General features: G+C 42.2%; 1 long non-coding RNA gene across 1 annotated transcript in view; it reads left to right on the top strand.

The window, feature by feature from the left end:
* LOC140494057 (uncharacterized) overlaps window positions 1-2,465 on the top strand; it is a 76,834-nt gene extending 74,369 nt beyond the window's left edge. Inside the window, exon 8 of the long non-coding RNA XR_011963891.1 lies at window positions 849-2,465. This is a non-coding gene — a long non-coding RNA (uncharacterized lncRNA). The remainder of the gene's footprint in view (window positions 1-848) is intronic.
* Window positions 2,466-18,497: the final 16,032 nt, after the last annotated feature.

Raw genomic sequence — 18,497 nt, 5'->3', positions numbered from 1 at the left:
GAATGTGGATTGAGGAGATGTTCAGACATTAACTAGAATGTGGCAGGCTCAATGTGCTGTATGGCCTATTACATTCCCGATGTTTCTGTGCGGTTTGTGGGAAAGCTCTGTAAATGTTGTCACAAGTTCACAGATGTTAGGAAGGACGTCTCTGCTGGCTCAACAGGACTGTGTTTCCCGTTCCCTTTTCCATACCGAGGTTGGGGGCTGGATGTTCTGTCAGGTTTTATCCTTTTAGACTTCAGAGCAGTTTGATACGATAGAGTGTCTTGCTTGGCCTTTTCACAGACCATTGAAGAGTGTATCACATGTCTGTGTGTTTGGAGTCACTTTTAGGCCAGACCAGGAGAGCACGGGAGATTCACTTCCTGAAAGTACATTGGGGAAGGAAATTGGTGTTTACAATCGACATTGACTTCAAGGCCATTGTTACTGACACCAGATTTGAGATCTCGATATTTTATTAATTGTTTTTAACTTCCACCAGCTGCCAGAGCATTAGCCTGGTCTGGATTATTCATCCAGTGACTTTTCCAAAACAGCACCATCTCCACATGGGGACCGATCGGAAACCACACTGAGCAAGTTTATGTATGTGCTGCTTGACAGCTCTATCAAAACGAACTCCCAATTTGACTATCATGATGAGGCTGAGAGGGTTGTAATTGTCCAGATTGTAATTATTCCCCGACACTGAGTAATTTTCCACATTGCCAGGGAGATGTCAGAGTTGTAGCTGGAAGGAAACCGCTTCCCCAGGGGCACAGCTTGTTGTACAGCACAAGTCTTCAGTCCTATTGCAGGAATGGGGTCAGGACTCATTGCATTTGCCTCTCTACTGTGTTCAGCTTTTTCTTCATGGCACGTGCAGCGAATTGAATTGGTTGAAGACTGATCTGTGATCCTGTGGGCATCATGATGACGGTGAATTGAATTATCGACTCAACACCCCTGGCTGAGGATGGTACAGATACTATTTCCTTGTTTTTTACACTAATGTGCAGAGCTGATCCATTGATAGAATGGGGATAATTGTGAACCCTCTCTAACAGTTAGTTGTTTAATCGACTATCACGATTTTTGGCCGGATATGGCAGGCTGCAGAGGTTTCATCGGGGTGTATTGACCTTGTGACAATTTCTCTCTCTCGATCGTACGATTTGGTTTTATTTGATTTGATAGGATTCATTGTCGCATGTATCTAAGTAGAGTGAAACTCTTTGTTTATACACAGTTCTGGCAGATCATAGTGAGGGTTGGAGCTGCCTTTTTTTAGAGACATGAAGTGGCCGAAATTTAAAAGTCTACTTCAGCTGTCTGTTTCTGAAGAGCCACAAAATAGACAGAAATTAAAATAGATTGCTTCAGCATCAGTGAAAAAAGGGCCTTTGAAAAGGGAATTATTCCAAAGCAAAAGAAAGGATAATCTGATTCGCAAGATTCTGAAACATGCCAATATAGTGGTAAAGAAGGTTCTTTTTAAAAAAAAAGATGATTTGTAACAAAACACAGATGAAAAAATGAAATTGTAGCACAAAAACTTTAAAGAATCACTACAAAAAGTAACTTATTCTGATCTCAGTAAGGATTATTTTCATCCACAAAAACAGCATCTCAAGTTATCTTTCAGAAGCTAGCTGTGCCTTTGAAACTGTTTACAATAGTAATAAGTTCTAGTTAAATATCTGGTAAATAATCATGGACACAGATTTCAACATAATAATAAAACCTTAAAGAGATACCTGGCTTGTCTTGTCGAATTCACGAAGAAAAAGGTTAACCGTGGAAATAATAATATTACGTATTTTGTATCAGAATCAGCTTTTTACTGTAAAATGTGATCACGGAATTTGATAAGAGATAGCCTGCCCAATGGAGAATAGAACTCATGCAATCCTTCAAGATAAACAATGAGGGATATGACTGAAAAGAGCAGAGCCCCGAACTTTGGAATGCATTATAGAAAGATCCCAAGGCCTAGAGATACCAACAATCGTTAAACATCCGAAACAAATAAGAAACTCGGGCTGTCCATGGGAGTGTCCATCAATGATCAGTTGTTTTACAAGATTGATTCTGCAGAAGGGGAGTGGATGGTACACTGACAAAGTTGTTTATGATCATTGCAACACAGAACGTATAAAAATACTGTCTTTTTACTGTAAACTCGAAGTGTGTCATTGATTTGCCGTCTGATCTGAGCTAAAGATTAAGGAAACGATTGTTTTCTCATGTCAAAGTCAGATTCGAGGAAGATCCTTTGGTATTCTCCCAGCATTAACCAGGTTTTGCTTGAATTAAAGTCCATTCCGTGCCTGTGTCCTGTCTGCCTCCAGAGTCTTTGTCCCTCGCTGGGGAATCTCGCTCCTACAATAAGCAAGGCCATATAGATCATAGGGTAAAGGAAAAACTTAGACTGAGACATACAGGCTACACCAGAAAGGGCATGCAATAGGCAACATCAATGTGAGCAAGATCAGCATTATTTGAAGTTAGAGAGTCCATTCCTCAGTTTAATCGTGGGCTGGGACGATGCTGTTCATGAGCCGCTGGTTTGTGTGTTCAAGATTCTGTATTGTCTGCATGATGGAAGAGATTGCAGGAGATCCAGGGTGCGATGGGTCTTTGATAATGTTGTCAGCCTTTCCACGGCAGTGAGCTATGTAAATGGAGACAATGGATGGGACGTTGGTTTCCGTGATGGCATGGGCTGTGTACACAAACTTCTGTCATTTCTCTTACTGTCCTGGGCACGGCTGTGGCCACACCAGGTCATTATGCACCCAGATACTTTGCTGTCAGTGGTGCATTTGTAGACATTGTTGAGGGTCCTTGTGGACATGTCAAATGTCCTGAGCTGCCAGAGAAAGAAGAGGCGTTCTTGTGCCATCTCGGCTGTCACATCTACATGGGAGGTCGGTTATCGTCACTCCGAGCAACTTAATGCTTTCCACTCTTTCAACTTCAGTTCCATTGATGCAGATGGGGGCATGTTCTCCTCATTTCTTTCTGAAGTCATTGATCAGTTGGTTAGTTCTGCCGATGTTAAAAGAGAGGATGTTCTCAGTGCAGCATATCACTAAGTCCACTATTTCGGTTCTGTATTTTGACTTGTTATCATTACATACCTGTCCTACTATGATGGTGTCATCAGTGAACATGTAGATGGCATTCGTTCAAAATTTGGCAACACAGTCGTGGGTGTACAGGGCGTATAGTAGGGGGCTGAGGACACATCCTTTGGGATTTCAGTGTTGAATGTTATCATGGAAGAGACACACTTACCTATTTTCACTGATTGTGTACTGTGGGTCAGAAAGCTGAGGATCCAATTTCAGAGGGCAGAGCCAAGACTAAGATCAGGGAGATTTGTGATCAGTCTGAAGGGAATAATGGTGTTGAAGATGAACCTAGAGTCAATGAGCAGGAATCTGACGTGGGTGTCCTTGTTGTCCAGGTGTTCGAGGGATATGGCACCCATTATGTACCCATTCCACTGGTAGGAAAATTGTAGGGGATCGAGGCAGGCTGGGAGACTGGAACTGATGTGGGCCATGACTAGACTTTCGAAGAACTTCACTCCCCTCAGTCTCCAGCGCTCTAAAGAGGAATGTCCCAGCTTATCCAACCTCTCCCTATGACTCAGACCCTTGAGTCCTGGCAACATCCTTGTAAAGTTCCAGTTTAATACCATCCTTCCTACAGCAAGGTGACCAAAGCTGAACACAATGCTGAACTTGAACATATTTGGAACTAAGTTTTACTCTGCTGCCAATTATTATGCTGCTGTGATATTGTTTTTTTTTGTGTTATTCTGAAATCTTATTATTCATTGAATCCTCTGACGGCAATCCCCTCCGGTGAACATTCTCCTGACTGCTTGAATTTGAATCAATCTATTCTGTTTGGACTGATATTTTGATGCCGCTGTATATCAGAGAACAGGAAGAGATGATGGATGATTGTGCAGTGTGTCTCCTTTACTGGACCAGATTGACTCTCCAGGTACCTAAAGCTTTTATTGTGGGCCAGAGTACCTCAGAATCGTTACATCACAGAAGGAAGCTATTTAGCCCATTGTAGGTCCATGCACACAGAACATTACTGCTCAGTACCCACAACATCCTTCAGCACTGCTGACAGATCCACCAACCTTACTGACAACCGTAAATTTACTAACTCATCCTTCTATACCCTCATTAAGGTCATTTTCAAAAGGACAAACAACAGTCACTCCAAAGCAGATCCTTGCACTATACCACTAGCAACTAAACTCCAGGATGAACATTCCCCATCAACTACCACCTTCTGTCTGCTTTCAGCTTGCCGATTTGTGATCCAAACGCTAAATCACCCACAATTCCACGTCTCCATATTTTCTGGGAGAAAGTAAGGACTGCAGATGTTTGAGATCAGGGACGAGAGTGTGGCGCTGGAAACGCACAGCAGGTCAGGCAGCATCCGAGGAGCGAAGAGAAAATGAAGACTGCAGATGCTGCAGACCATAAAACTGATTCCTGATGAAGGGCTTACAAGAGAAACATCAACTTGCATGCATCTTGGATGCTACCTCATCTGTTCTGCTTTTCAAACACCACACTCTCCATATTTTCTTCAATAGCCGACCATGGGGGACCTTATCAAACGCTTCACTGAAATCCACATACCTCACTTTACTCTTATCCACCTGTTTGGTCACCATCTCAATGAACTCGGTATGATTTGTGAGGCATGACATACCCTTCACAAAACCTTGTTGACTATTCCGAATCAAATGTTTCCTTTCTAGATGATAGTAAATCCTATCTCTTATAATCCTTTCCAACACTTTCCCCACAACCAAAGTAAGACAGGTATATAATTACCAGGGTTGTCTCTTCTCCATTTCTTGAACAGAGGGACAACATTTGCTGTCCTCCAATCTTCTGGCATTATTCCTGTAGACAATGGTGATGTAAAAATCCGAACAGTTGGTTGTGTAAACTCCTCCCTAGCTTCTCAGAGAATCCTAGGATAAATCCCATCTGGCCCAGGGGACATATCTATTTTCACACTCTCCAGAACGTCTAACATCTCGACGTTACGAACTTCAATCCCGTCTAGACTAATAGCCTGTTTCTCAGTATTGGCCTTGACAGCATTTTCTTTTTCCATTGTGAATCCTGATTCAAATATTAATTTACAGCCTGTCCTATCTCCTCAGACTCCACACACAACTTAACACTACTGTGTTTGATTGCCACTAATCTTCATTCGGTGATTCTTTTATTCGTGACATGCTGATAGAAAGCTTGAGGGTTTTCCGCGATCCTACTTGCCAAAGACTTGTCATGCTCCAACCTGGCTATTCTTAGCTTTTTTAAAAAGTCCTTCCAGGCTAACTTGTAACTCTCAAGCATCCGAACTGAGCCTTCATGTTTCATGTTTACATAAGCCTCCTTCTTCCTCTTGACAAGAGATTCAACTGCTTCAGTAAACCACAGCAGCCTCACTCAACCATTTCCTCCTTTCCTGGCAGGTATAAAATTATCAAGGACACACAGTAGCTGTTGTTTGAAAAAGCTCCACACTTAAATTGTACCTATCCTCTGCAGTTTCCTTCCCCAACCTATGCATCCTAAAACCATTCCTAATCGCATCATAATTACCTTTCCCCCAGCTATAACTCTTGTCCTGCAGTATACACCTGTCCCTTTCCATCGCTAAGGTAAACATAACTGAATTGTAGTCACTATCAGCAAAGTGTTCACCAACATCCAAATCTAACACCTGGTCTGGTTCATTACTCAGTACCAAAGCCAATTTGGCCTCGGCCCTTGTTGGCCTATCTACATACCGTGTCAGGAAACCATTCTGCACACATTGGACAAAAACTGACCCATAAAGTATTTCTGCTGTACCATTTCGAATCAATATTTGGAAAGTTAAATTCTTCCATAACAAATGCTCTGTTATTTTCGCTCCTATTCAGTATCATCTTTTTAATCCTTTCCTCTACATCTCTGGAACATTTCAGACGGCAATAGAGAACTTTCAGCAGAGTGACCTCTCCGTTTTTGTTTCTAACCTCTTCCCATACGACCTCACTAGACGAGTCCTTATCAAGCATCCTTTATACCAACGTAATGCTGTCTTTGATTTTCAATGCCACGCTAACCTCCCCCACCCCAACCACCACCCCCGCCCCACTGTTAGTACTTTCCTTTTTTTCAATGAAGCATCTAAACCCCGGACCCTACAACGATCAGTCCTGTCCCTGCTCTATCCATTTCTCCAAAATGGCCAAAACATCAAGCTGTACAACAGCGCAATTTGGAAACAGGGATGTTAAACAAGGGTGAGTTGGATAGATCAGAAGACAGCATGAGGGGAGATAGAAAGGAACGGACAGAAAATGGAAGTTTTATTTAGAAATTCTCATGCACTGCAAGACCTTTATCTATGGTCATACCGTTTGAGCACTGTGTGGATACTGGCTGTGGTCCTAGAGCATTTATCGCCAATAATATCACAGAGCTGAATTGCTGACAGTTAAACAGAGTCCAAAAGGCCAAGTGATTTTTTATTTTTCTACACTGAGAATGTAATTTAATTTAAACAGACTGGGTGAACAGCAGCAGGAACTGAGAACCCCCTCAATACTGAGATAATGCGCCAGAGAATCTCAATGAGGTGGATCAATGACAGAGGGGAAATCAGCATCTCAGCTGTGGATCAAATAATGATTGAGAAAGATTGCACACCACTTCCGTGGTTTTCTAATGCACATTTCAATTTATGTAGCTCAATATCACGAGTGTATCTTATTTCTTCGTACTTCCCATAGTTTACTACGGACAGAAAATCATTTTGTCCCTGTATTTTGTGTTCAATAAACAGAACTAATACGGTGATAAAGTCCATGTTTTTTTAACATGGTTTACATGATTGGACCCATCAGTGGGTCAGCAGGTTGGAGCAATTGTTGAAGGCCTTCCAGCACTCAGGTAGCTGAAGGGCCTCTTCCCAGTGTGGACCCGCCAGTGCTTCAGCAGGGAGGAATTGCTGAAGGCCTTCCCACACTTGGGGGAGAGGCCTTTCAGCTGTCCCAAGTGCAGGATGGCCTTCAGCATTTCCTCCAACCTGAAGCACTGGTGGGTCCACACGGTGGAAGACTTAACAGACTCTGAGAACGTTCCTCTCACTCCACGCCACTCCCCATTTCGATTGAGAGAGAGAGAATCAGTCTTTAACTAAACTCTTCCAACATTTATACAGTGCATTTGGTGTGTGATCATACTTCACGTTATCCACCATCGCGACAGGAGCCACAATACCTTCATTCTAAAACAGATAACCATTCCCACCAGCTTCTGATCCCCACAGAGAACATGGGTCTGTCTTCCTGGAGATGGAAGATGCCTCCTTGAGGCTTGGCACAAAACATTTGGCTTCCTTCCTCACTGCCGACAAAACACATTAAAGAATCATTTGTTCCACAGGCAATGGAGCCACGAGGAACATTGTGAGCAGTCTACGAGTGCAGTCTCTGCTCCATTCGTTTTCCAGGTTGGAGCATCAATGACACCCTCCTATTCCTGTGTAAGTGTCTCGAGGGGTGAATGGTCTCCTCCTGGTTCCATAGAACAGGTTTAGGGATCTTACTGGACTCTGCCTGTTCCTGTTTAACAGTTCAATGTGCTGACCAGACGCCTCCTCTTCCTGTGGAACAGGCAGGAGGATTGAATGGGCTGTCCCTCTTCTTAATCAGTCATTTCGATGGGCTGAATAGTTTCCACATATCGGGATGTAACCAGCTTGAGGTGCTGAATGAGCTTCTCTTTTAATTGTGGAAATTTGCAGTGCCTGGCCGTTCTGTTACATGAAAGTTACTGACACTTTAACAGCCCAAATGTGAATGTTGTTTGGGTCTTGCTGAATATGGACACAGACCGGTTCAGGAGCTGAGTGGGGACAAAATGTTCTGAATATTGTGTGATCTTCAGTGATCACTCCGCTTCTGATCTTGGGACAGATGGGGGGCGTCGGGAATGGGGGCACATAGACGTTGACGAAGGAGCTGAAGATGTTTGTGCTGAGGAAGTTAATCTGAGGATCTCCTGAAGAGATGTCCCGGGACTGAGAGCATTGTCGGCCACCGACCACAAACATCTTCCTTTGTGCTCTGAAAACCCCAACCAGTGAGGAGGTTAGACCTGATTCTCATTAAGCTCAAATAAGTAGGTGGTCCCGATGACATCCTCAGTCAACTGCTGCCTTGATATCAAGGCCATTCACTCTTTCCTGAGCCCCTGTGTTCACCTCTTGTTCAAATCAATAGGTAACGGTGTATGTGTAGAGTGTTTTCCTCTCACAGTGGGTACTCAATGTCAGGAATTATCTGGACTAGAGAGTTAGGGGAGCTACATTGCTGAAAGTATTTAAAGAGGTGGTACATGAATCGTTGACCTGTCAGAGAGCTGAGGAGTGTGAAGAACTGGGCATTAAGGAGTTAATGCTAACAGTAGATCAGCCATGATCGTATACAATGACTTGATCGTCCGAATTACCTATTCCTGTTCCTTATGCTTTCATTTTCTGTAATTTTAAAGTAAACGGCTGTAATTTTCCTGGATGTACTGTTATTGTATGTTGTAATCAGAGCTAGCAAAGCATTTTTGTGAGTGAGGTATGGAGCTTTATTCATAACGAATCCTGGTCTAGACCAAGACCAATAAATGAAGCACAAGTTGCAGTGAGGGAGCACTCTGTAAACAGACCAGAGGCGTCTTTCAAAACCAACCTGGATTTCCAAATAACATTTTCCAATCTGTGCGTGACAGTTGTGAGGGATTATTTGAGATCCTGTGTTGCTGTGGACCAAGTATTTGGAGCAAGTGGCCCCCATCTGCACCTTGCAGGAGCTGTGAGAGGCTGAATGCACCATCGTAACCCGGGACTGTGGAGCAACAGTGGGTCATCAGACACTTTGTCATGGCTCTACCATGCACTATGATCTGATGAAGGTCTCAGCACCACTTTTCTGTCAGTGTACCATTTCCCGACATTCATTTGTCTTTCAAATGTCTTACATAGATAATTCTGAACAAATGGAAATATCCAGGCATCACAATCTTCTGTGGAAGGGAATTCACACCTTAACAACCCTTTGTGAATCTCTTGTTCGTGTTCTGACCAATGTTGGAGGGTCACTCATGTCTTTTCCCACTCCTCTATTGGTGAAAGCAAATTTTAAATGTAACCAGTTGAGTGCTGTGTCCAATGATATAGGTATCGGACTGGGTAATTTTCTGGAAAAATCAGAGACACAGAAAGTTGAACTGTGAACAAATGGTAAAATGATAGAGTGTCCCAAACATGTTTCTGACTTCGAACTTATTCTGCTCACACAAATGTCTGGGAAAGCGGATTTCTTCCCAGAACAGTTGGATTTGGCTGAATTCCCTTTGTTTTGAGCTGTACAGCGATTCCTATGAATCCTCATCAGGAATCCTCCGTGAGTGGTAAAGATGACTCAGGATTTTTGTGCTCTTACACCTTGTTTTCAGGCAGAACAAAGTAAGAGAGAGAGAGAGAGAGAGACCAATTGGGTGCGGCTTCTGAAGCAAGTAATATTTTTCTCCGTCTCTGTGCGGAAAAATTCAAGAATATCAACTGAACACCAAACTGGATCATGTGCACTCTCCATGTACATTCTCTGGAATGGATGATAATAGACTGTATGCTGTATGCAGCATCATTGCTGTTGTTGTGAACAGTGCCTTTCATTAGCAAAATAAAATAATGTGCCCGTTTAATGATTTGATGAGATGCTTATATGCATCTGAGTATTTTTTAAAAATGGGTTGATATCTTCATAATATTTGTGTTAATACCAATGCATCTCATTCAAAAGATTATTATCTAGCTTTCGTCTTCTTAACAAGAGAAAATATGTATCCAGCTGAAAGACTTCTCTGAAAATCGTGGTTCAGTAAGATTTCTCATCTAAGATCTAAACAGATAATCCCCGATAACAAAAGGCCTTCATTTCAGGAATGAGTAAAGGGAAGCATCTTTAAACATCTTTGAAAGGAATTGTATCCGTTTTTTTAGTTTAGAGGATCAGAACTGCACCCAATGTATCTGATGTGGTCTCAGCAATGCCCTGTACAGATCCAGTGAAATATTCCTAATTAAACCCAATACCCGTTGCCACAAACAGCATCATTCCACTTACTTTCTAAATCACTTGCTGCATCTGCAGACAGACTTCATATGATTCATGTACCAAGAATATGAAAAACATCTGCATCACAGAGTTCTCCAATCTCTCTCCATTTAAATTGTTCCCGACTGCAATAGACAACTCACATTATATTATTTCTGCTGAGGGTACGCTCACTAACCTTCCCTGTCTACATCATAATGCAGATTCACTCCCTCCATTTGAAGATCTATTGAATGATCATTTTGGTGTACAAGGTAGTTCAGCTTTGATCCATTCCGTCCCTTCATCGAGATATTTTACAAATATTATTTATCAGTAATGACCCTACAGTGATCGCTGAGTCAAAACTAGTTACAGTTTTGTTTAAAAAGATCATATATCACTACTCTCTACTTCCTGTTAGCTACAGCATCCCTGTTCCTGTGCAGCAGTTCAGGCGGGTTGAATGGCCTCGTCCTGGGCTGTGTCATGTACTCAACGAGCTGAATTACTTCACCCTATATTCCAGTGTAATTCTTTGGAGGGGCAGAATGGTCTCCTCCCGTCTAATTGTAACGATCCAGTCAGGCTGAATGGGATAGTCTGTAATCGCACTCAGTGGTGGATTGAGGGAACAACACATGGGGTAGGGACAGCAGTATATGTCTGTAACTGCATCGAGTGGTAGATTGAGGGAACAACACATGGGGTAGGGACAGCAGTATATCTCTGTAACAGCTGGGAGCGTGGATTGAGGGAACAACACATTGGAAAGGTGCAGCAGTTGGCCGTTTAGCGGCACCATTCAGAATGGTCATGGCTGATCCGAGTGTGTCTGACCATCCGTCTCCTGTCTGTTCCCAATAAACTTTGACTCTCCTGTCCAGCAAAGATCAGTCAAGCTCAAACTAAAATACCTGAATTTACCGAATCTTCACTGCTCCCTGAGGATGAGGGCACCACAGATAGCACAACAGTAAAGGGAAAGGGACATCCTTCTTTCATTGTGGGATACAATTTTTTAAAACTGTGTCAACCTCATATCAAATCACTGCCCCTTTTCAGATATAGTGGTACAATAACTAGGAATAGACATTTACCATTCTCCCCTCCAATCTTTTCCCACATTACCACTGACTCTTTCCAATCAAATATGCTGCTGCTGCTGTCTCAGGAAGAGAATACCAGATAGCATAACACCACACGAGCATTAAAAAAGGAGCAGAATTAGACCATTTGGCCTATCGAGTCTGATATACCTTAAAGTCATTTCTATAATATTCCTCAACATCATTCTCTTACCTTCTCCCAGAATCCTTGATCTCCTTATAAATCAGAAACTAATTTATTTGTGTCTTAATGGCACTCATGTCTGTGTCTTAATGTGTACTTAAGTGTGTGTTTGTCCATGTACTTGTTACTTTTGTATTTGTGTGACTATGTCTGTCTGTCTTTATATCAGCCAGTGTGTTTCTATCTGTGATTGTGTCCATTTGTGTGTGACTGTTTATGTCTTTGTGTGCTTCTCCGTGTGTGCATGCTTATCTCCTTGTATGCATTGTGCATGTTAGTATATTGGGGTATTTACCAATAGTCTGTGTATTTCAATGCCTGCATCTCTCTGCAATGGGGTATCTGTTCTTCTACGAGTGAGAGAGATGAGGTTGGAACTGACAGTAGGTTTGAATTGAGAATTGCTCTTTACTAAACACTGCTCCTTATTCGGTTGGTGGGATGTGGATGTTTCCGAATCTCCACACAAGCCCTACTGGTCCTCTCCAGCTCTCTCCAGGATCCTCCCACATATCAGGGTAGGGGTATGAGGGAACGGTTATCTGGCATTCCCCCACCCGGCGTGGCCCTTTCTGTCCCATTCCAGGCTGTTTCTCCTGGAATGGGAGAAAGGGAGGGAATGAGTGAGGGTGAGAGTGGATGGCCCTGCTGTTAGTGCTGGACTAGGTGAGGTGTGACATGGAGCCGGAGGGAGTCTGCCCATAGTGTTGTATCCCTGTAGTGCTATTACTGTGCGGAGCTATTGCATCAGGGACAGAAAATGTGGGGGAGGGAAGGTGCTGAATTCAACAGTGAGTGTGGTCGTACTTGAGCCTCTTTGGAGTGTGAGTCTTGGTCGAGGGTAGGTGCTTTAAGAGACATACAGTGAGTGTGAGGGAGCAGTGAGAATATACGGTGACACTTATCCTGACAGAGCGGAATGGATATTGATGCTTGTCCTATATTGCTGGACCTGTCTTCAGATCATCTCAGCATCGAGGTGAACCTCCCTGAATGTCTTATCCAAGTCTATCACTAATAACGACACAGGCCCTGTCCCTCAGATTCCACAGAATGGGTTTGGGTGGGTCTTACAAATAGCAAGGAGAAACAAAGTTGTTGTGTTATATATTTGAACCAAAACTGTCACGCAAATATTTTGCATCATATGCTCTGGAAATTATATATGCAACTATACTCAAAGGGAAGCTATGACATACTGATATTATCGCTGGGCTCTGAACCCAGAGACCCAGGTAATGTTCTGGGGACATGGTTTCAAATCCTGCCATGGCAGATTGTGGAATTTGAATTCAATATGTATCTGGGATCAAGGGTTTATGATGATCAGGAATCCATTCCTGATTGTTGGAAAAACTCATCTGGTTCACTAGTATCCTTTAGGGAAGGAAACGGCTGTTCTTATCTGGTCTGGCCTGCATGTCACTCCAGATCCAAGGCAACGCTGTTGACTCTTAACTGCGCTCTGGTATGGCCAGTAAATGCTGGTTATCGAGCTAAGCCCTCATCCTGTGAACGAGTAACAAATACTCGTGGATCCTGCAGTAATAATGGGTGGTGTCAAGTTGCATCGAAACTGAGTTAACTAAGTGACTGCTAATGTTGTGAAAAATAAATTCCTTAAGTGTACATCAGGTAGGTTGGAGAGTATGTTGTGAACCAAACTAGAGAGCAGATTATTTTGGATTTGGTGTTGTGTGATACTGAGTAAGGATGATCAGCCATGATCATATTGAATGGTGGTGCAGGCTCGAAGGGCAGAATGGCCTACTCCAGCACCTATTGTTTATTATCTATTGTGTGGTCGGAAAGACTAATTACTAACCTTCCTCTGAAGCAGCTTTGGAGGAATAGTGACATTAATATGTCGTATTTTACACGGTGTCTGTATTCAATGTGGAATGTGTGAACATTCTGGTCAAACATCATGGAAATCCAGAGGTTAGAGGGTCAAGTTCACTCCAGTGAATTGGGAAAGTACAATATCACATTCAGTAGGAGAACAATGATTGTTAGACCCATATAGTCTTACAGCACGGCGACAGGCCATTCGGCCCAAACTGATCCATTCCGAACAAAGTATCCATTCACACTAACCCCATTTCCCTGCCATTTCCCTGTATCCTTCTAATCCTTTCCTACCTCTGTATTTGTCCAAATGTATTTTAAATTTTGTGAATGTACCCGCCTCAACTACTTCTGCTGTCAGCTTATCCCATATGCATACCACCCTGTGTGTAAAAGAAATTGCCCCTCAAGTTCCCTTTTACTCTTTCCCCTCTGACCTTAAATTGATGCTCTCTAGTCCGTGACTGTCCAACCCTGGGGAAAAAAAGACTCTATCCATGCCTCCCGTGACCTTATACACTACTATCAGATCCCCCTCAGCCTCATACATTCTAAAGTAAAAACTCCTAGCTTATTCAACCTCTCACTATAACTCAGACCATTGAGTCTTGGCAACATTCTTTATAAATTTCTTCTGCACTCTTTCCAGTTTAATAACATCCTTTCACGAGCAAAGTGAACAAAATTGAACATGACGCTACAAGTATGGACTCGCCAACATCTTGTATAACTGCAACATAACTCCCTAATTTCGATACTCAGTGCTCTAACTGATGAAGGGCAGTGAGTCAAAAGCCTTTTTCAGTGCCTTGTCTACCTGGGACTCCACTTACAGAAAATCGTGCACCTGAATTCCCAAGGTCACTCTGTTCCACTGCACTCCTTAAAGCCCTGTCATTCGCCATGAAACTCCAGCTTTCTAAAATGCAAGAACTTACACTTATCTGAATTAAACTCAAATTGCCATTTCTCTGCCCAATTCTCCACCTGATCAAGGTACTGGTGCAATTTCTGAGATTTATGATAACCTTCCTCACTGTCCACGACACCACGTATTTTAGTGTCACCTTGAAACTTACAAATTATACCTGTACATTCTCATTTAAATCATAGATATGTGTAATATATGAATATAAGGTCCCAGCACCGACCCTGAGGCATTCCACTCGTCACAGGCCTCTAGTCTGACAAGCATCCTTCCACGATTACCCTCTTCTTCCTATCATCAAGCTAATTTTGGACCTAATTTGCCAACTCTCCCTCAATTCCATGTGATCTAACCTTCCAGAGCAGCGTACCATGTGGAACCTTATTGAAGGCCTTACTGAAATCTATATATACATCCATGCCCTTGCCAATGTTACTGGTCACTTCATCAATGCAGTCTAACAAACCTGTGAGCCATAATCCTCCATTCACAAGGCCCTGTCTTTCCAAATGCACCTCAGAATATTGTCAAGTAACTTACCTGCTACATATTTTAGGTTTACTGGTCTATAGTTCCCCGGTTTTTATTTGTAGCCCTTCTTGAATAACAGCACAGCATTCACTACCCTCCAGTCCTCCAGGACCTCACCCATTGATGACCGATGATGCAAAAGTACCAACCAGGGCCCCCGCTATTTGTTTCCTGTCCTCCTGCAGTGTTCCTGAATATATATGTTCAGGACCAGGTGATTGATAGAAATACTACAAAGTCTGAAAAATATGTCTATTTATTTCAGGTAAAACACCCAAGAGTGAGAAAGTGAGTTAACAATGATTATCAAAATAAATTAAAGATTACACGAATCACAGGAAGTAACTCCAGAAGAATTCCAGACATTGTGGAATCCTGAGAATTCTCAGAAAATTAAGATCCAGAAAAGAAGGGCCATGTAACGGGTAAAGAAATCAAAAAGCGAACATGCAGACAAACCGGAACACAAAGACTGCATAAATCTATGATATATATTTCAAAGGAAAGAGAAAAGCAAAGTCAAATGTGGAAATCTGCAATCAGGAGAGACGAGCTTATTATAGATAACAGGGAAATGGCCAAGCAAATAACCAGTTACTTTCTATCTGTCTTCATGGAGAAAGATCCAGAAAATCACCCAGAAATACAACGTCATTATATAGGACTTGTGGAGTGAAAGACATAAAGTCAATTTATATCAGTAACAAGGCTCTACTTGAACATGCAGCTGGATTGAGCATTGCTAACCATGACAAACTAGATGTACTTCATACCAAAATCTTCAGAAATAAAGCACTAATAGAAGTATTTGTTGCACTGTCGATGACTGTGTTCTATTACCCAGTGCATTCTGCATAGTCTGGATCCAAACACTATAGATGAACGGTAGTGATCCCAGCATCTACAAAGGGAAGAGGAGATAGTGTGGAGAACTGCAGATCAATTAACTTGACATTTGTGGGGAAACTGTTGGATTCTATTATATAGTATGTGATATTCGTTATTTATAAATTAACAGCAACATTGGAGAGAATCAGTGTGCATTTCTGAAAGAGAAATCATACTTGACAAGCTTTGGAATTGTTTGAAGTTGATTCTTACAGCATAGATAATGGGGAACCAGTACAATTGGCGTTTTTTGGATTATCAGAAGGCTTTCTGTAAGAACTCACACAATGAGTTTGTAAATGCAATGAATGTGAAGGGTATTTGGAGGAATACATGCAGGTGGTAAGTTAAAGTTGGGATTGCATTGCTTTAAGGGAGTCAGATTATAGATGTAAAGACATGTTGAAGCAGTTTAACAGCATGTTGGTGAGACTGTACCTGGAATATTGAGGACAGTTTTGGTCACCAAATCTGAGAAAGAATATACTGACCACAGAGGAAGTTCAATGGACATTCTCCAGATTAATCCCTCAATTGGCGAGATTGCGTGATGAGGAAACTCGACCTGTGTTCTCTAGAGTTTCAAAGAATGAGAGATGGGTCACTGTGAAATGTATAAAATTCACAAAACATGTGACAAGTTGAAAATTAACAGGATGTTTCTCCGGCTGCCTAATACACAATCAAGGGAAATAATGGCAGGATAAAGGACAGACCATTTAAGGCTGCAATAAGAAGGAAATTCTGCACGCGTAGGGGACTAACTAACACAGGGGCATGGAAACCTGCTGGTAGGGCAAGATTAGGGAGAATTCCCAATTATTCTACCAGTGTGTCCAGCGGAACAGAATAACCAGGGAACAGGTAGGTCTCATTAGTGACTTGCCAAATTGCATCCAAATGAAGTTTAGTGGTAGGAGACACAAGGTGGTGGTTGACTCCTTGTGTGACTGGAGGCCAGTGTCCAATGGTATACTACAGGGATCAGTGCTGTATCTCTTATCGTTTGTGATTCGGAGATGCTGGTGTTGGACTGGGTGGACAATGCTGTAAATCTCATAACACCAGGTTAGAGTGCAACAGGTTAATTCTGCGGCACTACCTTTTGAAATGCTGCTTATTCATCAAAGCGCACAATCACCTGATGAAGAAGTAGCGCTTGTAAAGCTAGTGCCTCCGAATAAACCTGTTGGACTCGAACCTGATGTTGTGTGATTTAACACTTTAATATTTGTGGTACTTATAAATGATGGAGCTGTGAATATGGACGAGGGGTGGGGAGTGTGATAAGTAAGTTTGTGTTTGATACACAGATTGGCCGTTGGCCGGCAGTGAGGAGGAAGGCCTTAAGTTCTGGGAAGATACACATGAAATGGTCAGCTGGACAGATCAATGGCAAATGGAATGTAACCCTGATAAATATGAGGTGATACACTTTGGAAGAAGGAGAGGACTCAATGAATGGGAGCACACGAGGAAGTTCAGAGGGTGCTTCTCCACACATCCCTGAATGTGAGTGGACATTTTCATACACAATTTGGGAAAGCATAGAGGAATGTAAACATAACCTTGATTCATTGAGGCTCAGATTATAAGAGCTATGCGGAACTTTGGTGAGGCCAAGATGGAATACTGTGTGAAGTTTTGGGAACCATATTACAGGAAGGATGTGACTGCACGGGAGGGTTTGAAGAGGAGATTCACCAGGATGTTCCCTGGGATTGAGCATATCAGCTATAGAGAGAGGCTGGATAAACTTGAGTTGTTTAGTTTGGAGAAGAGGAGGCTGAGGGGGACGTATTCAAAAGCATAGGATTACGAGGTGCATGGACAGGGTGGATGGACAGCAGCTGTTCCTTTTAGTCAAAGGGGCACACTTTTAAAGTGAAGAATTTGCGGTTTAGTGAGGATTTGAGGATTGCTTTTCAGCCAGTGTGTATTGGGGTCTGAAGTGCACTTCTTGAGAGGGGAGATGTCATGACAAACTCAAAATCATTCGAAAATGCACGGTTGTGCACTTGAAGTGCCTTAAGATACACGGCTAGGCGTATTGTGTCGGAAAATGGGCCTTATGTAGACCATGCTGTATTTCTGATAGTACAGAGTCTTTGCTTCTGTGATTGTATGGCTGTAGAAGGCCAATCAGTGAGTACCTTAAAATTGGAATTGATAGGTTTCTGAAGAATGTCTTAACAAAGTTTATAAGACAGAACTTACGATATTTTCTGAAAATATGTTAATGGTAAAATTAAGACAAAGAAATGTGCAGCTTTCTTACAGTTTGATGTCAGATAATTGAGGACCGGGAAATGGTAGAACTATGGAACAAAAGTTTCAGACATGCCTTCACAGAGGAAAACAAAATAAAAAAGAAAACTTCCTAGCAATACTCGGTATCTTTAATCTGGTGAGAAAAAGGGAATAGAATGAAATTAGCAACTAAACAGTTTAGAGAAAGTATCGGAATGAAATTAATGGACATAGACAAAGTCAACAGAGATTTATGAAATGGGAATCATATTTGTTAAAGTGGCTTTTAGCAACATTATGGAGAAGGTATCAATGTAATACGAGTGGAATCTCAGAAAGATTTTTGATAAAGTCCCAAGCATATTGTGCAAATTCGAATCCTGTGGGACTGGGTCTAACGAATGGTCATGGTTTTAGAATGGGAGAGCTGGCAGGAAACACTGCGCAGGAAGAAAACAACATTGTTTTTAAAATGGAAGGCTAGGAGGATATAGCAAGGTTCGTGTATTGGGCCCCAGCTATTCCCAATACACATCATATATTTGGTTGACGGGCTCAAATGCAATATTC

Source organism: Chiloscyllium punctatum, chromosome 23, assembly GCF_047496795.1.
Source record: "Chiloscyllium punctatum isolate Juve2018m chromosome 23, sChiPun1.3, whole genome shotgun sequence".
Lineage (NCBI taxonomy): Eukaryota > Metazoa > Chordata > Chondrichthyes > Orectolobiformes > Hemiscylliidae > Chiloscyllium > Chiloscyllium punctatum.
Note: the sequence above shows the minus strand (reverse complement) of the source record. Positions and strands in the feature narration are given on the sequence as shown.